Source organism: Calonectris borealis, chromosome 1 (genome assembly GCF_964195595.1).
Source record: "Calonectris borealis chromosome 1, bCalBor7.hap1.2, whole genome shotgun sequence".
Classification (NCBI taxonomy): domain Eukaryota; kingdom Metazoa; phylum Chordata; class Aves; order Procellariiformes; family Procellariidae; genus Calonectris; species Calonectris borealis.
Window position 1 is genome coordinate 15,059,555 of NC_134312.1, and position 24,096 is coordinate 15,083,650.

The 24,096-nt window shown below is 41.5% G+C and overlaps 1 long non-coding RNA gene across 1 annotated transcript in view; it reads right to left on the reverse strand.

Annotated features, from left to right (window-relative positions):
* Positions 1-686: 686 nt before the first annotated feature.
* Positions 687-24,096, reverse strand: part of LOC142080298 (uncharacterized) — a 28,908-nt gene continuing 5,498 nt past the window's right edge. Inside the window, exons 2-4 of the long non-coding RNA XR_012672955.1 lie at positions 14,131-14,391; positions 1,873-4,983; positions 687-1,602 (exon numbers count right to left, since the gene is read on the reverse strand). This is a non-coding gene — a long non-coding RNA (uncharacterized LOC142080298). The remainder of the gene's footprint in view (positions 1,603-1,872; positions 4,984-14,130; positions 14,392-24,096) is intronic.

Below are 24,096 nucleotides of genomic sequence, written 5' to 3' on the forward strand. Positions count from 1 at the left end.
CTGACTTAATGAAGAAGTTAGTGGAGAAGGTTCTACAGATTGTATTATTACTGCTCCCTCAGTAAGTTTGCAGATGACACCAAGCTGGGCGGGAGTGTTGATCTGCTGGAGGGTAGGAAGGCTCTGCAGAGGGACCTGGACAGGCTGGATCGATGGGCTGAGGCCAACTGTATGAGGTTCAACAAGGCCAAGTGCTGGGTCCTGCACTTGGGTCACAACAACCCCATGCAACGCCACACGCTTGGGGAAGAGTGGCTGGAAAGCTCCCAGAGGAAAAGGACCTGGGGGTGCTGGTTGACAGCCGGCTGAACATGAGCCGGCAGTGTGCCCAGGTGGCCAAGGCGGCCAATAGCATCCTGGCCTGTATCAGAAATAGTGTGGCCAGCAGGAGCAGGGAGGTGATCGTGCCCCTGTACTCGGCACTGGTGAGGCCGCACCTCGAATCCTGTGTTCAGTTTTGGCCCCTCACTACAAGAAGGACACTGAGGTGCTGAAGCATGTCCAGAGGAGGGCAACAAAGCTGGTGAAGGGCCTGGAGCACAAGTCTTATGAGGAGCGGCTGAGGGAACTGGGGTTGTTTAGCCTGGAGAAGAGGAGGCTGAGGGGAGACCTCATCGCGCTCTACAACTACCTGAAAGGAGGTTGTAGCGAGGTGGGTGTTGGTCTCTTCTGCCAAGTAACAAGCGATAGGACAAGAGGAAATGGCCTCAAGTCGCGCCAAGGGAGGTTTAGATTGGACATTAGGAGAAATTTCTTTACTGAGAGTGGTCAGGCCTTGGAACAGGCTGCCCGGGGAAGTGGTTGAGTCACCGACCCTGGAAGTACTTAAAAGACGTGTAGATGAGGCGCTCAGGGACATGGTTTAGTGGGCATGGTGGTGTTGGGTTGATGGTTGGACTTGATGATCTTGCAGGTCTTTTCCAACCTTAATGATTCTATGATTCTATGATTCAGGAGGTGAGAATAAAATCAGACCCGTACCTCCTCATCTTAACATTTATTATCAAAGTAGGCACCTTGTCAAAACAAGTATTTCATTTACTCGTGTAGTTTTTCTTAGAGAATGCACGCATAAAAATGAGTTGATCTACACTGTGCCTAAGGGGCTGTTTTTGCAAAGGACATGAACGGGAGGACACACATCCGCTTCAAAGCATGGCACGGGGGAACAGTGCTTAAAAGCAGATGAGTTACTTAGCCTGTTACAGTTATTGGGAGGATGTGCCCAATTTGGAAATTCAGTAAATAACAATCAAATCATTAGATAATAGTTCACACTTCATACAAAGTTATTAACACAGGTTTTATTCTTTTTTTTTCTTTCTTTCCTTTTACCCCCTATCCATTATCTTGCTTGTATCTGCTTGTGGATGGTTTTCTGTTGGGCTAATTGCCTCATAGTGTGCTGCTCTCATTACCTCATCAGTGTTGCATCCATATTGATCCAGACATAGCTTTGTAGTCATGACTTAAAACAGAAGTGATGCTGAAAGGGGTGCCCACACCTATTCCATCCATCTCCAGCCACACATACTTACTTGCTTCCTTCTGTCAGCTCTGGTGTTTATATGACCATGGATCTGGCTGTAAAATAGCACAACCCTGCAAATAAGAGATTCCTTTTCAACCAGAACAGAGCAAGAGCCACATCAGCACTAGAGTCAGAGATTTCATATAATCAATTAACATCCTCCACATTCCCTGCATCAAGACAAACTCAGTAAGAGATTTTGTTGTTTCATCTTTTACTTTTCTTTTCTTTAGGCACTAAAAAATAAATTATCAGTTTGCAGTGTCAAAAGCCAGGTTTCTTTTTATCATGAATGTACAAGAGAGTACTTGCATGGCAGGGTGAGAGACTGTCTTACTCACCACAGCTCTGCTCCTGCAACACTTGGAGTTAGTCCTGGACTTCTGTATGTGTATGGCTTGTGTATATTGCCTGGCTGAGGTCTAGGAGCTCTGATTTGACCGTGACTCTTTAATGAATAGTCCAACCTGCCAGGGTACTTTCACAGTAGCAGGCCAAATTCCATATTGGTTTTATTTCATTCTAGTGTAAAAATTTTTGGACTCACCAGAGGGCACCATTAGAGATAGCTTTCATTTAACTGATGCTGTAAGAAAGTAGATTTTGGGAAAAGTGCCTGTTAATAGTCATGAGAGTCCTTACAGGGACTGCAGCATTAACAGGACAAGGGAGTATTTCCGATTGCCCTTTCCTTAGACTCAGCACGGTACCACAAATACTCTGCATTGCAGCAAATGCTACAAAAAAAAAATTCCATTGAAAATAACTTAATTATAAGCAGATTCAAATCAGAGAGTTAGCAATTGAGTAATTAAAAATGTGCGTTTCATCTTCAGCCATCTCTTCCTTTCCCCACCTCCCAGTTCATCTATCTTCTTCTCTTAGCTGTGTTTATTGTGATGAATCTAAGAGATTACGACAAACTAAAAGAAATCACAAATCTTCCATGACACCATATTCCATTTGACTTTAAAAATTTTATTTCCAGTAAACACTTATGTTTTTCTTCTCGAATGTGGCTTTGCCTCACAATTTGTTTCATCAGCAAAGAAAAATAATTTACCTTTCTTTACCCAAAGGGATTTAAAAATGAGGAGTCAGTCTCGTATCAGTAACATACAGTCTCCTAGCTCTCCTTGCCAGCAGGGAGTCTATTCAGCTAATTTCCCACCCCTCTTCACGAGTTGTTGCTGCCAGATCTGCAGCTATGTTAAGAATAAAGCAGTTCCTTTCCAAACACATGTTTTCAAGGACTTGTACATTTTTTTACAGTATCAGACTTTGCATTATAACATCCTTTCCACTGATTATTGATAGATTCGTTTGAACTCTATTCATGCTTATCTGGAAAGATAATCTTGCACGCAGGAGCAGAATGTGGCAATAGTCAGAGCTCAGAGTTGGCCCCTAGACATGTCTAGGAAAGTATTTTATATGGATTTAAACAATTCATTTTTTTAAAAAGCAGGAGTTAACTGCTGCAATGCTGAGTAAGGACGGATGCACAAGCTAGTAACCACAAGCCAGCAGCTCTGCAGGGAGTATCTGTATATACACTCTTACCTGCCCCCTCCCTTCTTCCTGTAAATGCAAGACACGTTACTTTTTAATTATGTCACGCTTACTACTGAGTATTATAGGGAAAAGCATACACACGCATCTACTGTGAAACAGCGGATGAATGGGATGTGAACCATCAATCTGGATTCAGCCTTTTGCAAAGTATGTGTAGCCCTTGCACCTCAGCAATGTCAGTTCTTATAGACACTCAGTGCACACATCTCAATCCACAGACCTAACAGGCCTATGCTAATATGTGCATTTCTTTGTTTTATCAAAACATTACAATATTAACTGCCAGTCTTCTGGAAACTGTTACTGCATTATTCATTAAGCAGTAATTCAGATGCTTAGTAAAACTAAGAGGATAATTTACTCCCAAGTTGCTGGATTTGTTTGAGGATTTCTTTTTCCCCTTCTCATATTTTGCTTTCTTTCATTGGATAATTTAGGAGTAAATCTGCAAATGATCTTTCACCAGCAGCTGCATCAGACCTGGCACTGTCAGCAGGTTTTCAAACACTGAGGTTAAGGCAGCCACAAGCAGTCTTTTGTTGACATTTTAAAGTAGGTAGGTTTAATGAAAGAACAACAACGACCACACACTTCGCTCAAATTATTAATGACAACATTCTGTGCTCCGGAATGGCTGATTTTGCTAAGGAGATTTGCCTCTGAGTTCATTTACATGAGCTATTTCAGCTATGCAAACCACACGAGTGAAGTTGTGCTGCCTTTTGAAGAGCTTCACCCAATACTTCGCTAAAGACCCATCTACTCAGAAAAACTGTTTCTTTCTTCATCTCTGCCCACAGCCTTTCCTCATCCTCTTTGTGAAAGGAAAAGGGAGGTACAGAGACTTCGCTGGGCAAAGGACAAGCACTTTTCACACCCCCCTCTAGTACTCTGCAGATTCCAAATGCCTGTCTGGATTATTTCTCACATAGCATCAGGTACAGTCATAAGATGGTCCCTCATACTGAACAAAGTAGCTAACAACTCATGATAGATGGCCCCCACAAAACTTCCAAGGGTTGGACCTGCTCTGCTGGAAACAATCTTTGCATCAGATCCCCCGAAACTGCTCCTGCTCAAGTGTGGGAAGTTTTTAGCCAAGACCCTGAAAAATTCTACCTGTGGGCTACAGGAATTTCTAATCTTTACTGGGTCAAATTCAAGTATGCTGTCACAGACAGGCAAATAACTCTTAGTGACTTCAGAATATGTTCAAAACCCTGATTTGATCCTGTTTTGTTGCACCCGCTCTGCTGCTATGACGAGTGGTAACTCCTATTAGATTTAACTTACATAGCAATATTATTTCTGTGAACTTCCACAGCATTTTCTTTTTGTTTGAAAATACTTCACAGACATTACTTGCCCTCTATAGAAACACACCGTGCTGCAGTATTTTTGTGACATTCTACGAAGACGGTAGAAAAGTACTACAAAACATAGTCACATTGCCAAAGTCATACCATTATCAGCAGAGGCATATTTCTGTACAAAGCTTCACCTATGAGCAAATAGTAGAAACTATAAGGAATAGAATTATTAAACAGATAAACATGATATGCTTTGGAAGAACCTGGATTCTTTTTTTGTAAATGGAAATCTGCATCAAGCACTATCAGACTTCTTGGAAGGGCTCAACAGCCATAAGAACGAGGATGGTTTGGTTGGTAAGTGTATCTGAGTTTCAAGAAAGCTTTCAACCATGTTCCTCAACAAGGCTTTTAAGGAAACCAAGCAGCCATGGCTAAAGAGGGAAGATCCTTCCAGGGGTAAATAAGATGGGAAACAGAAGACAAGATGGTCAGTGTTCACAGTGGACTAAGTTCATCAGTGCAGTTCCCCAGAGATCTGTGACGGAGCTGTCTGGTTCAGCATACCTGGAAAAGGGGGCAAACAAGAATATGACAGAGTTTACTAATGATGTAAGTTATTTAGGGTGGTGAGAATGATGGGCGACAGACAGGCACAAAGAATCAGTCAGTGGGCAATAAAATGGCAGACAGAATTCAATATAGATACATGTAAAATCATGCACAGGCAGAAAAGCAATTCTAACTTCACATATACGCGCTCGTGTGTGTGGTCAGAGCTGACCATTAGCACTCAGAAGTGAGATACTGGGGTTACGATAGGATTTCCATATGGTATCAGCTCAGTGCTCAACAGAGATCACAAGGATGCTGTGAATGCCAAAATTTAATATTAGCTCAGTGGTAGACTGGACAATCTTGGAAATGAAATCTGCCAAGGTTCGCTAAATGCACAAACCCCCATATTCAGCTCAGGATGTGAAGATGGTTGGAGGCTGGGAGAGCAGTAAAGGAAGAAGCATTTATACCTGCTCTGTTACTAGGCTTTTATCAAGGCATCCATTTACAGTGTCTGCTGGAGACAAGATTGGTATCAGCTAGATGGATCTCGGCCAGGCCCAGCACGACCATTCTTTTTTCATGTTTTAGTTACTGCTCTATGAAACTATCGTAATCCTCAGGAGCTTTCAGGCTAAGAGGTACATTGATAGAAACTGCTATTTTGCTGGAAATGCCATCACAGAATGGCAGGCAGCCCAGTCTAAAACTGCTCTGGGTCAATAAGCCTGAAATAAGCAACACCTTTAATCCCCGAAGAGCCAGGAAGACAGAAAAATGCTGGCAAGGGGAAGAGCTCATTGCGCATGTTATGCTCAGTTGTGTTTGCATCTTAGAGGTATCAGTAAGTTTGGGACTTTGCATCAGGCCAGAAAATAATATGATATTTGTGTCCTTTGAACAACTTTGATTTCCACATATAAAAACAGGTGAAATTTATTTCTTTAGGCAGCAAGCCATCGAAGGCCCATGTTTTCAGAGGTGTCATAGGTATTTCATTAACTTTGTAAATTAATTTACCTCTTTTACTCTGGATTTTGCACTTTTACTTATAGTCTGGTAGCTGGAGAAAAGAGGTATTTTCAGACATTTGCAGTAAGCAATCTGAAAAAGTATTTATTAACCAGTTAATAAAACTAATCCTAGAGTTTGACTTCCAGGGAGATGCAGCACATTCTCCTGATATTATGCAGTGCAAGCAGGTGAATGATTATAAACACGCAGCATAGTCTAAACCAAAAAAATCTGAACTTGCATCATATTATTAAAAGTCAGTGAAGTTTGACATTCAACTTAAAATCTGGCCTATCAAAGAAATTTAATACTTAGTGAACATTGCTACTTTTAACTGAACCTAAAAATCTTACTTTTGTCCTCTGGAAGATGTAAGTCACTTTTTTCTGTTCAAAGCTTCATTTTGAATGGTCACATTGTACAGCTGGAGTGAAGTTTGTGGACCCATCAACAAGTAACTCCTACACATCAGAACCACATTGGATTGTGACGTAGGTGCCCAAGCACACACTAGTCTCCCCGCAAACTACAACTGAGGCTGAAGCTCTGCTCAGCCTCTGCTCCTGGGAAGCTGCTCGCCTTGTGATGCTCCAGGAGAAACAGCACAAGAGGGCGCCTGATGTCTCAAATATCTGAAGTCTGACTTTCACATACCATCTTTTCTGCAATAGTATGTCATATTTCCAATGTCAAATTCAGATCAAAAACTTGATTACAGCGAGGTGGGATGGGAAAGGGCATGACGAAGCCCTAAACAACACCTTAGTTGCATACTGTTTAGCCCCAGTTTTGCTAACATACTGAAAGCATTTGAGGATATTTTCATCATTACTAAATAGCCTGGATTCTCTGTTAACAATTCTGTGTTTTCTAAATAAAAGCCTGTATTTATTTTTTTGGGGAGGAAAAAACCCTGCCATATGTGAGATTTAAATGGTAGGAAGCAGGAGAAACATCTCCAGAAAACAGTCAGACAACAGCCCAAAAGATTAAACAATTTTATGTCAAATTTAGCCTGGCAACCACCCAAACTGTGGACTTTGGCAGATTGCTTGTTGGTTATAACAGAAGCCACTTCCTCTGCAGCAACAGGCATATCAACACTATTGTCTGCTTCCTGGGGACGGGCTTGGGGTGTTTCAGTCCTCCGGGTGGGAGCTCGAAGCTGCACAACGTTGCTTTTGTGGAGCCGAGTGATTGAAAAACACAAAGCCACAAACCCCCACCGGTGGCCCCGTGGGGAATTCTCCCATGCATATCTCGTTAGGAAATGAATCGGGGTATTTTTCTCCCTGCCCTGGCTCTGGGCACTCTGACAGCTCCATGGCTCTGCCCAGGGCTCCTCTACAGCTGTGGATGACTCATGGTGGAAGAGCCCCTTTCAGACAGATTTAAGGGGACAAAGTCTTCCAGAAGTTTTTCCAAGTTCATTTTAACATGCTGATTTCTATCACTTTAAAGCTTTCTGCCTAATTGCTACTTGCACAGCAGAGCCTGGCCTGGTGCACACCGAGCAATCTGAGGAGGCAGGAAGAGCCCAGGCTGCTCCCCATAGGTGCCGGGGCTGCCTGCTCCCTCCTGGCAGCCACACTCCTCCCTCTCCTGCAGCAACCAAGGAGAAACCACTCCATCCTTGCTGCCTTCTTGGGACACACAGTAGAAGCAGAGAAAGAAACCCTGCACCCCCCAGTCAGTGCCTGCTGACCTCCTGGTCCACAAAAGGAGCACTGGACAAACGGGACTTTCTCAGTCCTCTCCTCCCATGACCAGCGCTGCCTGACCTGAGGAGCAGGGACATGTTTGAAGCGCCTGTTCCCACTTTTCATTGCTTTGTCTGCTTTAGGGGTAAGCGGCTTCCCTACCCCTTCCTTCCCTTCTACAGCTCCGTACGGAGCTATGGAGGCACAGACAGGGTTATACAGGCTCCAGTTGCTCACCCACACTAGGTGAAGACAGACCATCCTGTAAGTAGCTTCCTGCAGAAGATGGCGTGAGGAAGGTACTTCTCCCGCTGCCTCTTCCTCCCACTCTGCTCCCCACTTCCATGCAGGGGAGGCTCAAAAAAGGGACCCTCCGTTTGGATTTCAGCCGTCAGAGCAGAAGCAAAGTCTTCTTGTAGAAGAGCAAGAAAGCCTTTCTTGCTCTTTCGGGCAGAGCACACCACCACGCTCCCCCACAGCGGTGCGTAAGAATGACATCATTATGCTAATACATGAGACAGGAAGTGCAACCAAGCATAAAAACCACTGAAAGTGAGTATCTATGAAGTGCTGCCAAGAACACTAACGACAGCACTAAATAGAAAATGAGAAAAGAGGTTTGGTTCATCTAACTTCTTCCAGTTTTAGTAATCTCTAGCATCACTCGTAACAGTAGGTAATAAAAACAGGTCCTCGGACAGACACTGCTCAGGGCCTTTAAAGTTTACAAGGAAAATGAAGATCATCTTTTTCCAAGGTGATGGTGACCTTCTAACGTCTTACCCCAGTCCACAAATTGAATTCAATACGTTGACACCAATCTGATGACCTAGATAAACTGGCTGGAATTTGTAAACCTCCCCCTCCCTCCCCGCTTTTTTTCTTTGAGTTATACTGGTTCATTACCAATGATCTTAGTTAGCCATTCTTGCATTTGTCTTTTTACTCTGTGGATTCCTTTATTTTCCAGAAAATTGCACTGAGGTCTTTAGTCTCTGTCAGCATGGCTCACCTGCCTAATTGCAGCTGCCCAAGTCTGAGCCTAAACTTCTTTATAGTCACCCAAGGGTCAAGTCACCCTATTTCATCTCATATTAATGTGAACATACAAATACGGTCATCTGAACCACACTTTATCCCTAAGACGTCTCTCCATCAATCCTAAAAATTTCTAGAAAGATCCTAGAAGCTCATAGTCAGCCAAGTTTGTGTCCCCTACCTGCCTTTGCATCAAGCAGCTGACAGAGCAGCAGCGCCCAGGAGGGGGATGGCACTCAGCTGCATGGAAGCAATGCCTTCAACAACCATGACTTTCCAGAAAGTTATAGATGTGCGTGTAAGTTACAGATATGACTTCATGAAACCAAAAAGCCAATCTGATCACTGACTGCTGCCAAAACGAGAGGTTCCCCCTCCTGCTTCCCTTGCAGTGGCACTCATGTGACCTCACAACAAGCCGTTCATCGAGCTACACTGGCATCAACTGACCACTGCAAGGAAAGTGAGGTTTTTTTCTGCTGATCCAGCTCACTGCAAGTTCACCTGCCTGCCAGTGCTGGTGTGTGGGTAGACTGGGGAGGGAAGGAAGCTCACACAGACTGGGGTATGCGACCTGCTGGGTTTAATCACTGAATGAAGCACTACGTTACTGAACAGGTTGAATTGAATTGGTAAAGACCCCTGTATGGACATCTGTTTGGAGTTTACAACTCTCTATTACTGTGCAATTATATTGATTCCACTTAGTGTGGCCCGGTTTGCAGGTTTCAATTTTAATACCACAGGACTAACGACCTGGTAAGGCAGATGCGGCAGCTCACCGCAGCCAGAGCTGGTGCTTCAGCGCTGAGCAGCACCTGAGAGGTCCTTCATTGAACACACCTCCCATTTTCCGAGGTTTCTAAAAGCTGTTTCCCATACAAATCGTGTTAATTTAAATCATTACTAATTGCAGGATTTTTGGAGCTGAGGTCATGGATATATGGCTCTGCTTCTTTGATTTACGATACAGAATCTGTACAGCATAACACAAAATACTGCAGTCTTAGCAACACACCATTCCCCTCAAAAGCTTGTTCATAAAACACCATTTTCTACAACATAAACGACCCCACACAGAAATTTCTAAGTGAAATACAAGCAGGTGTTGCTGTTATTCACAAGACATTTTCAGTTCCCTGCTGTTGTATCTATATAATCTACCTAATGTTTGGAAAATACAGTAATTAAATGTGTCGTTACTTCCCCTCATAATTCAGCATCAGATCCCATAAATCTGGAGTTATTAAAAATTTAATTAATCTCTTTAAACATTGGAAAATTTTATTTAATAAACCTGTTTAACTCTCATACAGTTGAAATATGATGAAAATATCACTGTTTCATGTAGCAAATACTACCGATTAATTCAGCCCCAGCTTTTAAATGGGCGTCTGTACAAAATATGCCCAGAAACCAGAGACCTTCCAAAAAAATCCCAACCTTAAATAGGATTAAGCAGTCTTAGAATAACCCCTAGTCTTATCAGCAGACTGCCATCAAATTAAGGTGGCCTGCTTTCTCTTATTTATACCCCCCTATAGACCAGGGCAGAGAATCGGACCCTCTAGAAATGAAAGCTGCGAGCAGCTGTTACAATGACATTACTCCTGAGCGCAGTTACTCATAGTATGAGCTACATGCCCCGAATTTACCTCCCTTAATTTTGTAAATCCGCTCCCCATTGTAAATGCTTTGAAAAGAAACCAACCAACAAGAGAAAGAGAATAGCGACTGCTGATTTAGAACCCATAGCAAACAATTCTTTGCTTCAGCTACAATAGGGGGTACACGAATGAATGAATTCGCTGCTTTTGACAGCGGCAGGAACCGGGTTAGCGTCCCTGTTCCCAGGGCTGTTCTCTCTACTTCTTTGTACCAGGTGCAGAAACATGAAAGGAGAGTTTCTGGCCTATGTTCCTTCAGATAACTGAAAATTCTCAGTGCTGCTATTTGTTCAAAGCTTCACACCAAGACCAATTATGAGAAGTTTAACAGTTTCTGTTCAGTCACCTCTAATGGCAGTAAGTGTAAGGTTGTGCTCTCTCAATGGCACTGGGGCAGTCTTCCACCCCATAGGGATCTCTATCACACTCCTCACTAACACCCAGTAGCACATCAACGATGTGACTAACACTGGCCAGTCTGGAACACAGCCACGTGAATTTATGAATTCCTGTTGTTTAAGGAGAATATTTACAACTGTAGCTTTCCCTATGCATGAAGGCCTCCATGCTGTGGTACACAGCAGCACCTCTAGGAAGCCAAGACAAGGCCATCAGCATCTGAAGCCTCGCTACTGGCATAAGGGGACCCCTACTGACTGAACCATTCTCCTGGTGACTAGCATTCTGCAGAAAGGTAGAAGGACAAAAGCCATCTGAGACGAGTTTTTCTGAAGTATGAAGAAGAGACACAGTGAAAGGAACGTGAGTCTGAAGGCTTTGTGCCCTGATATCCCACGCAGTGTAATCCTGCAGAGCAGCAATGAGAGCCTAAATTACTGAGGCCAGGACTGGATGCAGGCAGCAGGCCTGGCAATGCTCCTCACTGAGGCTGATAACATAATTTAGTCTCAGCAAAGAATTCAAAAGTACTCAAACTGCAGACTGAGCCTGTCCCTAGTTGTGTACTTTCAACAGAACAGGCTGGACAGGACCACGCAATCATAGAAATACACTATTATCCACCAAGATGACTGTGTGCTCGTAGAAGCACGAAAGTTTTAAGCTTTAAGCAGCTACTTACCCTTGCATGCAATTCACGAAAGCACTGGGCCACTTCAGCAATACTGTACAGTTAATGACAGATACACCTGTACATTCACTGCAGATTTTTGGCACCTATAGCCACATCAAGGGACTGGTCATTTATTGCTACATACAGACACTGAAGAGACACAGAAAGGACTATTTTGCTTTAACTTGTAATTGGGTGCGTACTTCCAAAAACACTGCAAAGGGGACTATTGTGCCAGCCAGCCCAGGAGCAGACGATCGCCAAAACACAGGGATGGCCTAGATGCTCTCAACCCTTAGGGTCACCAAGAGAAGTCATCCCTGGCTAGGGAACAAGGCTGCAGCACCAGGCTAAAGGAACACAGGAGCTCCACATGAAAAAGCAAATCTCCTGAGGGAACTTCTGTTTACTTGAATGCCTTCCCTATAATCCCATTTTATGGGCCACATGTTTTGGGAATGCTGCGCAGTCAGGAGACTGGCAGCAACTAAAGGGAGGTGATTCCTTTCAGAGGACTGCAGAGAAGCAGGATACAGCCTCAAACGCTCTCATGGCAGCCTTGTGCTTAGCTACGTCTGATTATCATAACAAGTGTTTTGGTCTTAAATAGGTACTGAACTCTAGTAAGAAATGTAAGTTGTTGCTTTTTTAAAGTAAGAAAACTCTAATATGAGGGTTTTAAAATTCACATTGAAAACACTTTTCCTGTTTGAAAATCAAACATGAAAATTAGCACCTCAGCTTCTTAAAAAATAAGCTCCAAGATGATAATGTAGGTGAAGCAGATTAAAAAAAGAAAGAAAGAGTGAACAAGTTTTACCATTTTTGGCTTGATAGCTCCCTTCTTTATGGATAGGTCCATTAACTTGCAGGTGGAATAGCACATAACAGCAATAAGCATCGGTAGAGATTCAGAAACACTAACCACCCTATTTCTTTGCTGGGGTATTAGATTCAGATACCCCATTCTTCTTTTTGCAGTAATGACTGAGCAGGGATGAAGCAGTGTCAAGGAAAATTCACCATGCTTAAAGCAAACCGCATACCCTGTAACTTTTTTTCGCCCCTAAAGACAGTAAATACTGGCATGGCTGCATACAAACAACTTTCAGGCCTAAAGTATGTCAATTAAATTGATTCACAGAAGTAATAAAACACACTCAGCTACTTTTACCAACACAACACTTTTGTTCTCTAGCCAGGGAGCCTAATGTTTTAATCCTCCCCCCACACCCCCCCATTTCAGTAAGAGCAGAGAGCTCAGTACCTGGCAGGACTAAGCACTTGTTAAGCTGCTGTGGTTCCTTTGCATTAGTATTTTCCATATAGTACTTTGAAAAAGAAGGCAGGCAGAAAATACAGTGACTTATAATCCTGAAGAACAATGGGCATTTCTGTGAGCTGGTTTTCTACACAGGATGTGGGGTGGGCCTTCTTGAGCTTGTGTAATCTGTCTGGAAGTCCAAAAACCACACTTTGAAAACATGCTTTTCCTTTAACAAACAGTCACACACATACACACACACACACACACACACACAGAGTCTAACATTAGTTTACATGGCTGCCATTCACCATTAAGGAAAATTTTCATTAAAAAATGCTTGGAAAAAATCTTGCTATCTCAAATAAGGTAGATGGACCTTATCTAATTAAAATATATAGCCTTTTTTATCCCAGCAAGAACTATATTTAGGGATGGAAGCTTCACTTATTTAAAATGGAGTGAGGAGTTGCATCTCTGGTAGTGCTTTAGGTGCTAGTTCATGTCCTAGGATCACTAGAGCTCAAAGTTGAAAACTCAAAGGCACCGGAAACATTTTCATGGAATGCGCTGGGAAGGACTTACAAAGTGAAACACATTCAGATTATCCTATGAAGTAGGCCTTCCTAGATGCTCTGATTCTAAGACACTAGATTTAAAAATTCAGGCAACCCTTTGAAGTCCCTTATTCCAGACACTCCACTAAGATCAACTCTTCCCCCTTCCGCCAAGCAGCACCAGAAGATAGTCCATCAGAAGAAACTGTTTGCTGTAGAAGGACTGGACCAAGTATAGCAGAAGTTAAAACACGGGAGGGAAATGGCTTCCTCCAGAGCTCTCCTCTGGCACTACAGGGTAAGAAGACAGCAGATGTGAAGTAGCACACTACGATAAAAGTGCACACAGGAGTAATGCACTGTTTCACACTATTCCACATTCAGAAAGCTTAAGCAAGGGTTTTTGTATTTATTTCAAAAGCATTCCCATTTATCTAATAGATTGCCTGAAAAAAGGAAGAACTTCCACCGCAGAAATATTTCCATCACAAACGCCTGTGCTGTATCATAGAGACGGCACAATAAAGGCACTAGAGTCTTTAGATTGGACCTTGAACTTAGGTCTCGGAGGAATATGCTTCCCAGTAAACAGCAAGCTAATATTTCTGAGCATTGGAAGGCATGTCACCGCATTACAGAAGTGCAAGACTTAATTGGAGCGATCACCAAGAAAAGAAACAAGTAGTGCTTATGTTCTTCCTTTCAAAGATTTAGTTTATTGGAATTATCTGCCTGAAAATTTGACTACCCTCCCCTTGCTGTTTGCCTCTTGAAGCTGTAAGACCTGGTTTATCAAGAACAATTACTGAAAAAGTAGAGTTCATAGTAAAAACACAAATCTTACATTTGTCACTAAAATTCAGTACCATAAGAAACTGTTCGAAATACTTCTCTTCTAGGAAACAAACAGCTGTATGAAGCAGGTATGTATTTCAAAATACTCTGTATCAATTTACTACTGTAACTTCCAGGGTTACATATTTTTAATTCCGAGTGAAACTAGATAGCAATTTGAAGCTTTATTATATCTCCAGTGCTCACAGTTTTCCGAGTTAATCTTTTTGAAGCTACAGCTTTTTCTTCTGCAAGTAGCCTTTCTTTCTTCCTGCAGGAAATCAGAAAGAATGGAAGTTAAGATTGAGCAACTGGGAAAAAAAAACCCAACACTCCAGCATACTGAAATTTATTTTTGCACACTATCAGGTTTCAAATGGCTAGAAAATATCAAGAAATCTTTCCCCCACTTTCATATGTTAATGGAGATTAGCATATGATACTTGTTTAGGCAAATTATGAAGGGATAAATCCTCAGCAACATTAGACACAGCAGTTCCTACCACACCCTATGATATTTTGACAATTACCACACAACTTGAGTCAGAAACTATTACATTCTGCGCAGAACTGTTTGGCTTCTGTCTTCATCTCCAGCAAGTTCCTGCCTGAGCACACGCACTACGCAAAACCAGGTCCTGCAGTTACGGAGGGGAGAGCTGCAAGGAAATCCCAAACCCCAGCAGGAAGCAACGTTTCTGTGATTCAACACGTTGAGTCTTTTCCTCTGAGGTGGCACCAACCAGCACAAAAAGCACAGCATTAACTACATGAAAAAATCCTTATCCTGTCTGCATTACAGATCCTTGAACCACTTAAGTTTCAGGTGAGTGAGCCTGTCTCCCTCGTCAAATTCCACCAAGTATTCCTTTAGTGTACTTTCAGTTAGAGTAGTTTAAGGGAGAAAAGAGAAAGACTTGTTAAATGTTGCAAAGCAACTGCATTTCACCTCCACCAGCTGTGCAAGAAGAGCACAGGAAAAAACCTTTTCTGGCTGGATTTACTAGTTTTTGATCCTTTTAGTTGAAAAAAAAATTATCAATGTAATATGCTTATACCATATAGTACCATACCATTATACTATCACTGTAGTGGAAGTAAAGAAATGTATCTCAGTGAAGGCTTACAGCAGTTACCCCAGCACGCTGGAAGAAGACTGCACATTACAATGACTGCACAGGAGGAAGGTACAAGCCATTTTCCAGGCAAAATAACAATGAAAATACCCAAAGAGTTTTGTTTACATCACAAGCCACAAAACAGAATTAAATTCCATTCTGCTCCCTGCAGTTCCCATCTGGTTTTAATTTGCTAGAGAAGACTGAAGCCTGTATTCAAAAAACAGACTGAGTTGTAAACATTAGTCTCTGCCAGCATTACTAGTAACTCGTGAGGTACTGCAGTTACCATGGGAAGGCAAGGGGGAGGGTGGGAGAAAAAGGTCTATGAAAGTAAGACTTGCTCTGTCATTAAGCTCATTCTTTTAATTGCATTCTTTTAATCCATGAAATGAAAGTGAAAAATGTTTGATGCTCAGAAAAAACACACTTGCAGAAAATCCGGTTCTACTCATCTCTATTATGTTTTGTAACATTATGAAATCTAACAAGGGAAAGTTGAGAAATGTCAGAACAAACTGCCTGGGCCACTGGACCCCCTTGTTTTATAAAGCTTGTAATTACAGGCCACATACTGTTGCCTAATTTATTTCTTGTCATGTTATCAGTAAAAGATCCCTGCTTCATTTCCTGAAGAAATAGTTTTGTTAAATTGTGACAAACTAATGAGACTACAGCTAAGAGCATCTCATGGTAATATTTAACAACATGCCTTTGATGAGACTTTGCTCCCTATCTCTGCCTTAGACTTCCTACGCAACAAAATTCCTCAAGCCAAATTTTTCATTGATCACCAGTTCTTAGCTTCTAGTTACCTATGCCCCTGACATGAGGCACTGATATGCTTTGAAAATCCACTTACACTGTTTAAATAGAAGTGAAGAAAGGAGGAAGAGGTGTTTCTGCAGCAATACGGGCCTGGAGGGATTGTATTTCACATCATACAATAGCTCCCTCTTCATTTTGATGAATCTTAGATCCACACTGAGCCCCAACTCAAAACTTAAATTCAGGGGTGGGAGAAAGCGATTTCCTTATTAAACAGATCAATCCCTTGCTCATGGCATGCTCTCACAAATGATCAACACAACTGAGGTGATGGAGCACCACGCTCTAATGTCAGAACAGTAACTCACAGGAGGGGTGAAGAGCAACCAGAGATAAAGCCTTAAGCGACTGTTGCCTCTCACACCCACAACAGGCCCTGACATATCACCTCCTAGTTAGGGCTCCTTAAGAAGCTGGCAGTGTTCCAATATTGAGTTGAACTCATTCAGTCACCATCAACATGGTCCTAGTGCTATTATTTTTTACTTCGTTGGGTTACTACCGAACTAGGTATTCTTCCTTCCAACTAGCCGCAACACCTCCATGACTCCTCCAGTCCCTAGCCCAAGCTAACAACCCTACCAGCTGCCTCAGTGCTGTTTTTGTCAATGCCATGCTTCCAGATCTAGCAGACTTCTGCATTGACTTCCTGATGGCAGTGCCATTACCTAGCAGCCATTGTTTCATCAGGTCCTCATGTAAGGCTTCCTTTTCTTTCACTGTTGCTAAAGGTGGCTCTCTTCATCATAGGACCTCCTCTTATTCTTGGATTTGCTCACCACACTTTTCTGCTTGATATCCTCCCATCTCACCAATTCCCCTCCCCTTTCTCTAGCTCTCAGTGCTGCCTTCATTCCTGGAAGTCCTTAATTTCATCTTAATGGACTCCCTTTAGCCTTGTTATGTATATATGTCAATCTACTACTTGCTTCCTGTTGTAATTGATCTTTCAACAAAAAAAAAAAAGCTTTAACCAAGTGGTTTCTTCTTCCCTTCTGCTCAGATGTTAGTGTAATTAGAAGCAATTAACAGTAATACACACTCATATACTCAGAGCAGTCCAGAGTGACCATTATATGAAGAATTTACCCAAGTCTTCTAGTTAATGTTATTCTCAGCCTCTAAGAGGTATGTGTGAACAGGCTATATTACACATGGCTAAGTCACATCTGTTTCACACGTCTAAGGTATGTATAATCTGACCAGCATCAGGAATTTTGAAAGGCTCCTTTTGAAAATTAAGTGTCTTAAACCCCAACCACTACTTAGATACACTCTCTTCCCATGAAAGGATCACAGCTTGGACAAGATTCTGGTTAGTTCTCAAACAAGCCGCAGGAGGGTTTATTCTAAAGCGTAAAACCAAGAACTCAAGCATGATTCCCCCCACACCCGAGTTCTACTACCTACAACTTTAGCACTGAGATTGAGGGAAACTAAAAACGTACCAAGAACAATAGGCGGTGCTACCATCCCTGCTTACATTTGGACCTTTCAATACCCACAAAGGCCTTGTGTGCAGTTAGCAGACCCCACTGTTTGAAGGGAATGTATGTTGGCTTAAGCCCCTGCCCTTCATGTGATTCACTGCTTTAGCTTATGTTTATGTACTGTTTAATAACAAATGGTTCCTTTTTATCTTTCGATAGTAGTAGTTCTACCAACATCCAACTAAGTGTTCACACAGTTGTTAGCTTATTACTAAATTCGTATTAAATTACTGTAAAAAACCCGAGATCTCCTTGGATGGAGCTGCAAAGCAAACTGCACAAGCCTGTAGAATTACTGCCTAAAAAGTTTAACTAGCAGCAAAATTCTTGATTTTTCATATTTGAAGACAAATGGAATCGCTCAACTTTCTCACTAGTCAAGTGACCATATTGCTGTGTCTTTTTAACTTAATGAGCGTGATTCAGACATCAGGGGATTAAGGTTTTACTGTCTGCATCTAAGTAGTGATGCAAGAGGTTGCAAGTCTTTCTGTAAGCAGACACTCAATTTTTTCCAGAGTTCAAGATTTTGAAAATTGTATTCCCTATCAGTATCCTTTCATAGATAGCTAGTTTTCCAGGCAGCTAGTACTAGCACGAAATTTTTGCTTCAGCAGGAAGAATCACAGTAAGCAGCTGAGATCTGTCCAGTTTTCTAAAATCCTAACTTTAAATGAAACAAAACCCCAGACCAACTGCAAACCAACATACCCAAACAGAGCATGAACACCACTGCTAAATAAGTGGAAAATACACAGAAGAGTGGAGGGAAAGCACAGTTCTACACAGCAGTGACATTTCTGTGTAGCTGCTGGAGGAGCATGCTAGGACAAGCCTGCTGTTTCTGTCTTTGCTCCACACATGGGGACACTTCTGCATGCCAAAGCTAGAATTTATCTGCTTCTTGCCTGAGTGATTCCAGGCCTGTTCTGCACACGCTTTGCAGTGCCAAGAGGCTTCATACTTTTAGGTGGATTGCTGTAGTCTGATTTGTCAGGAAGAGAGATTATTTAAACTAAGAGTATGTGCACATTGACTGTGAATATGATGAGATCCACACAATAGCCCCAGACGCTTTTCCTCACAAATTTAACCCCTGCGTACTGCTGCCAATAAACTCATGCAAACAAGAAAACTGTGGTCTTATACAGTTTTTACAGTACCAGTAACCAGGACCATATGCATTTTTTGTGTTTCTCCCTTAGGAGAAAATCCAAGGGACTGCTATGGATTTCTCTATGCCTCTATGGATCAAGGTACCAATTTAGGTACCAATTTAGCATAGCTCAAACTAGACAAGTACTGTTACCAAGTTATCACATTCCTTTGCTTTATAGCATGGATATGTACCAAAATCTACAAGTAATTTGTAGCTATGGATAAGAAGAGAAGTAACAGCTGATGTGAAGACACTAATGGTTTTTACCTAAATATATTCATGTTTTAATGACTAAGAGGCACTAGAGTATTCAGTTTCACCGATTTCTTATGTTAGTCATGCCTGTGCATAGCATCAAAGTTCCCATAACAGCAACTGGAGGAGTAATTCCAGTTATGAGCTTTAATAGCCATGCTTTGGGGACTATCCATACACAAGTAACAAGTAAGCTGCATTCTCTTTTCAGTTGAGAGGCTTGATGCCTCTGTTTCAAAAGAAAGAACACTGTCAAAGTGTGCAATGTAACTGCAGAGGCTGTACTACCCCTTCAACAAAGAAGGTCAGGAAATGTAAACCAGCTCAGGGTTGCTACTTTTCTTCTCCTTGTTTAAGGTACCCAAGGTTTTTTGGGGAGGGGAAGGCACGAAGACAGGAAACAAGTACTCTTCCTGCTCCCCAAACCTAAAAATAACTGAGACAGTATTGCTGCAATATTTAAGCCACACAAGCACTCAATAAAGCCTGAAATATTTATACTCTGGGCAAACAGTCACAGAACTGTTGGGTTTTGCCCCGTATCTTTTTATCATTATCCAAACAGATCAGGAGATTGTGGCAGGAAAAGTTTACTTTTCTGAGGGTAGAGATGAGATGTACTGTTGCCAGCTGTGTTTTTAAACTATAGGCTTTTTCCTGCCACTATCTTAGTAGTCAGTTAAGCAGCAACTACAAGCTACAAGACTGTTCTGACTTGTGAACTCAAGCACTAGCGTCCCCGCTTCAAGAACCTCTTGCTCTGTCATGAGAAATCAGCAGGTTTAGCAGCTTCTCTTTCACATTAGAAAACAAAAGAAAGAAACACCTTTATATTTAAGTTGGGTACAATTTTCTGGAGAAAACACAAAGTTAATACAAACAGCATGAATAAATATAAAAAAAATCACATATTACAACAAAAGTTAGAAAAAAATTACATACAGCCAGCTGCCACTAGACAGATTTTCCATGACAGTATAAAATCAGACTGCACTAAATCATGTTCTTTCTCTACTTCCATCTATAAACATGGAAGTTAAATTCCTACCAACTGAGAGTTGTAAAAAACAAGAGCTTGATTATGCCATGCAGACAAATTTAAGTCATACACAGCATTTGCAAGACTTTGCAGGCATGTTTACAGGCTTCATCATTCTATCTCTCCTGCATTTAACAAGGCTACTGATTTGGTGGTTAGAGCTGCTTCTCTTTCAGAAAGCTACAAAAGGAGATTAGGCATGAACATTTAGTTCCAAAACAGGAAAAAGTAAAAGGCAGATCTAATTAAAGATAAGCACCGTCCTTTTCTGTGCTGCTCATTCTTGAGCAATCTTCCTCATTCTTCAGCTGGTTTCCATGGCTTCTTTCTGTACTTCACACTATCTATTTGCTGCATAGGAAACCTACAAGCTGATTTTGGAGAAGTCTGGTAGGCAGGTGGAAATTTAGGCATAAAATTGCCATTCTTGATCTAGCCACCAGCCCACTTTCTTTTTGTTTAGAGATAACACAGGTTGTCATTCAGACAGCAAAACTATCTTAAGTTTTGAAACTAAGAGTCCTTAAGTTTGCGAATAAAAAAGCTTAAATAGGTCTTACATGCTATATTGTTAGCTTATACATACTACCAGTTGACTGTGATATACCATAGTACACCTAGTTGTACCCATCCAGAAAGCTGGGGAAGGAGTCAATCATGGGATGACTTTCTAATCCCACAGAAAAATGGCTCCCAGTCACCCTCTCCACCGCAATACTCCAAAGCTTACTCAAATTTCACATATGGACAGGAAGCCAGAGTATTCCACATGGCAGATTAAGTGCCAGAAATCCGTAATAGTTCAGACATGAGTTCCCAACAAGAAGGAAGTTATAGTTAAATACAAGTCCAATCCGTGTTTCCCTCCACAAGCTCCACAAGATGAATGGAAAAAAAGCCAGGCTTTCCTGGCTAGCAATCATGTTATGTAGGACACAGCACAACTGCTTGAAACAGGGGTGTTATTCACATGCGGAAGATCCCCCCTCCAAACTGGTCTTTCAGAATTCTGCAGTTGCATACAATGCCTCTGTTTTCATCATTTCTGTAACCCACTCTAGGCATAGCCTTGAGCTACCTAGAAGTTGTACGCTGTTCAAGAACTACAGGTTACTCCTGCTTATTTTCCAACCAAGACAGCCAGATTTCAGTCAGGTTTCCTTCTTACAGTCCACCCTTTTGCTGCAGTTAGGGGCAGGACCTCTAATGATGATGTACTCAGTTCAGGTTGGGTTTGCCCTTTTTTTGTTTGTTTTTTCTTTCCTCCCCCCAAGTGAACAACAGCTTAGAAAACCCACAAATGCTGACGAGAATATTTTTCCAGTAACTATTCTCCAGTTAACATCAGGAATACACCCTTTGCTTCAACCCATCTATTTTTTTATCCCTCCCTCTGAAGAGCTGCAGTTACCTCTAGAGGCTTCTATCATCCTCCCTTTGGTCACTTGTAATTGTAAGCACGGTCATTCACATACACGGGCATTTTGTGTTTTGACTGTTTTATCTTACATGTACTGAAGAACAGTTACTTTAAACAGGCTAAACAGATCTTGGGTATATGTTATGAAGCTTGTTTACAGAAGAATGTATTTAATTCTTATTTTTTCCTGCAATAGTCAAAAAGGCCAGGAGTCCCCTTTGAGTATTTCCAGTTGAGCATTGAGTATTCGATGCTAAGGGAGTTTTAAAAAGGTATCACATGCTCCTGCTTAATGGGACTCAAAATATATATTAAAAAAAAAATCAATGCTTACATTACACTTGTGTAAGGGAAAACCAAATTAGTTTAATGAAGCATCTCATCTTTATTTATCGTATGACAAGTAGAGCAAGATTTCAGCTTATGAGCTACAGTAAAAGTGTTTCTAAGCAGTAAAAAAACCTCTCCTTCACCCCAGTGCCAACTGGGCATATCCAAAATTCAGATTCAACCAAGAATCTCAGAAATGCACATAAAGAAAAATGAGGTCTACTGCACTTACCTTTTTGGACACCTGGTTCAGTTTTTTGCTCTTTGATGGTCTATTACTACAGTGGGGACTGATGGTGCAGAAGTGTAAAGAGTACCAACTCCAAAACAATACTAATTCTTGCATCATGTAAGAAAAACCCACTACCTATTTTAAACTGTTACTTCAGACATCCCCTAAAGGCTTTGCATTTTAAATACGGAACAGTTTCTGAACAGCTGTGAAGCTGAAATACCCAAGACTGCAACATGCTATTTCTAGGAAGATGCAACAGATGTTTTACACTTGTTAATATGTACATCCTATACTAAACAGGATGTAGAGTTTACTTGTAATGAGTGCAATCAGTACACAATTGTTGCTCAACACTACTCAAGCAAAAAGAGGCACCCAGAGCAAGACACTTCCTGTTAAATACATAGGCTGTCTACAGGAAAAAAAATCCAAGCTTTATGAAGCATCTACAGACGTGCGCAAGTTAATTCCAGCAAGTCACTTCTAGATAGAAAGAGCATTTGTAGACAGCTCAATCCCTACTTACGTGTGTTATGCTATTTACAAAATACACTGAAAGGATGCAAGGATTAGTCATATGAGAGATTTGAGACATAAGCCTATAGTTCTGATCAGACTAGGTAAGGCAGAGCCATTAGACTGAACAGAAGAGGACCCAACTATATGAGTACTCTTGCTAGGTTATGGAAGTATGTGCAGTTGAGGCATTTTTTTGGTTTGTTTTAAGTGAGGAAGCAGTTCTAGAACACACGTTGCAGTATCATTGCATTATTGAAATTAAAGGGCATGTTTAAGCAAACAGACTTAAACAGGAGATCAAGTGCAGAAGGTATCATACCCCTCAAACAGATTACCTTGCTTTGCTAACTGTAGGATGAGGTTACAACAGGTCCAATGATAAGTTTTCCTCCTTCATATAACACTAACACTTGGCTTACAAGGCAAAATTTACATAGCTGCTCTTCTCCTTGGTATCTGTTAACTACTCCAATTTACTTAAATGGGAACAGGATTATTAAGTAGTCATACCACTGAAACAGAAGACAAGACAAACCAATTTAGCTAACAGCTGCACTTCCAAGGCCAGCAATATTTGTAGTGCACAATCTGCAGGAAAGTGTGGAGGAGCAGCTTGCCTGTTCTAGGAAAGAAAAACAACCCCAAAAACAAACACAGAAGACCCTGCACTGCCAACTCTTAGAAGCAGTGCAAGCTTAGCTACAGCCTTCAGGGTACAGTCCTAATAATGCTTTGAAACGATGATTCCCTCCCATCAATTAGGTCTACACTAGCAACTGCAGTGTTTGAGGAATCTCTTGAAAGAGCTCTAAGACATGTAGAACTCAGTATGTTGATTTTGCACTGTATAATTCATCTTACAGCAGCATGATTCTTTTTCTTCCTGTTCATAGTACTTAGCCCAGTTTGAAATATCCCTGCCAGTTTTAAAAGACAAACAAAACCAAATCTAAATGGATCATTAGTATTCTTTATTTTTGCCCAAAACTACATAATATATATTCTCTGAAGTGGTCCTTCAATTTTGGAATTCCCTCCCTAGTATAGCAAGGGTATGTTAACACCCATATTCAGTGTTTGTATTTCAAGCCTAGTCTGAAGCAGACTATCTTGGACACAGGGAGGAAAAACCTTAAAATACTAGCCCTTCTTGCATACAGAACCCAGTTGCATTTTTATGCAATTCTCCAATGTCAGTGGAAATTTAAAGGTGATGTACAGTAGTGTCACAATTGTAGTAAATGGGTTACTGCAAATCAATAGCAGATTATTAAGCAAAGCCGCTATCTTTAAGATTCACCAGGAGAGATACCATTTAAAGTGTTCCAGCTCTCAACAGTTCTTGTACTCCATTAAGTACAGCAAAGCAGGTGCTTTGACACTAGCCATCAGGATTCCTATTAAAGTTTGGCTAGTCTGAAGTACCATAGACCTGTACCTTTTATTACAGGCAGTTACAGCCAAGGACTCAATACTCACTGCCACTATATTTCCTAGTTATCATCATTTCCCCCCCACAACAGAAGTTAGTGCAGATTTACTATCTCTGAAGATGAGACACTCAAGTTCAAAAATTGCTGTCA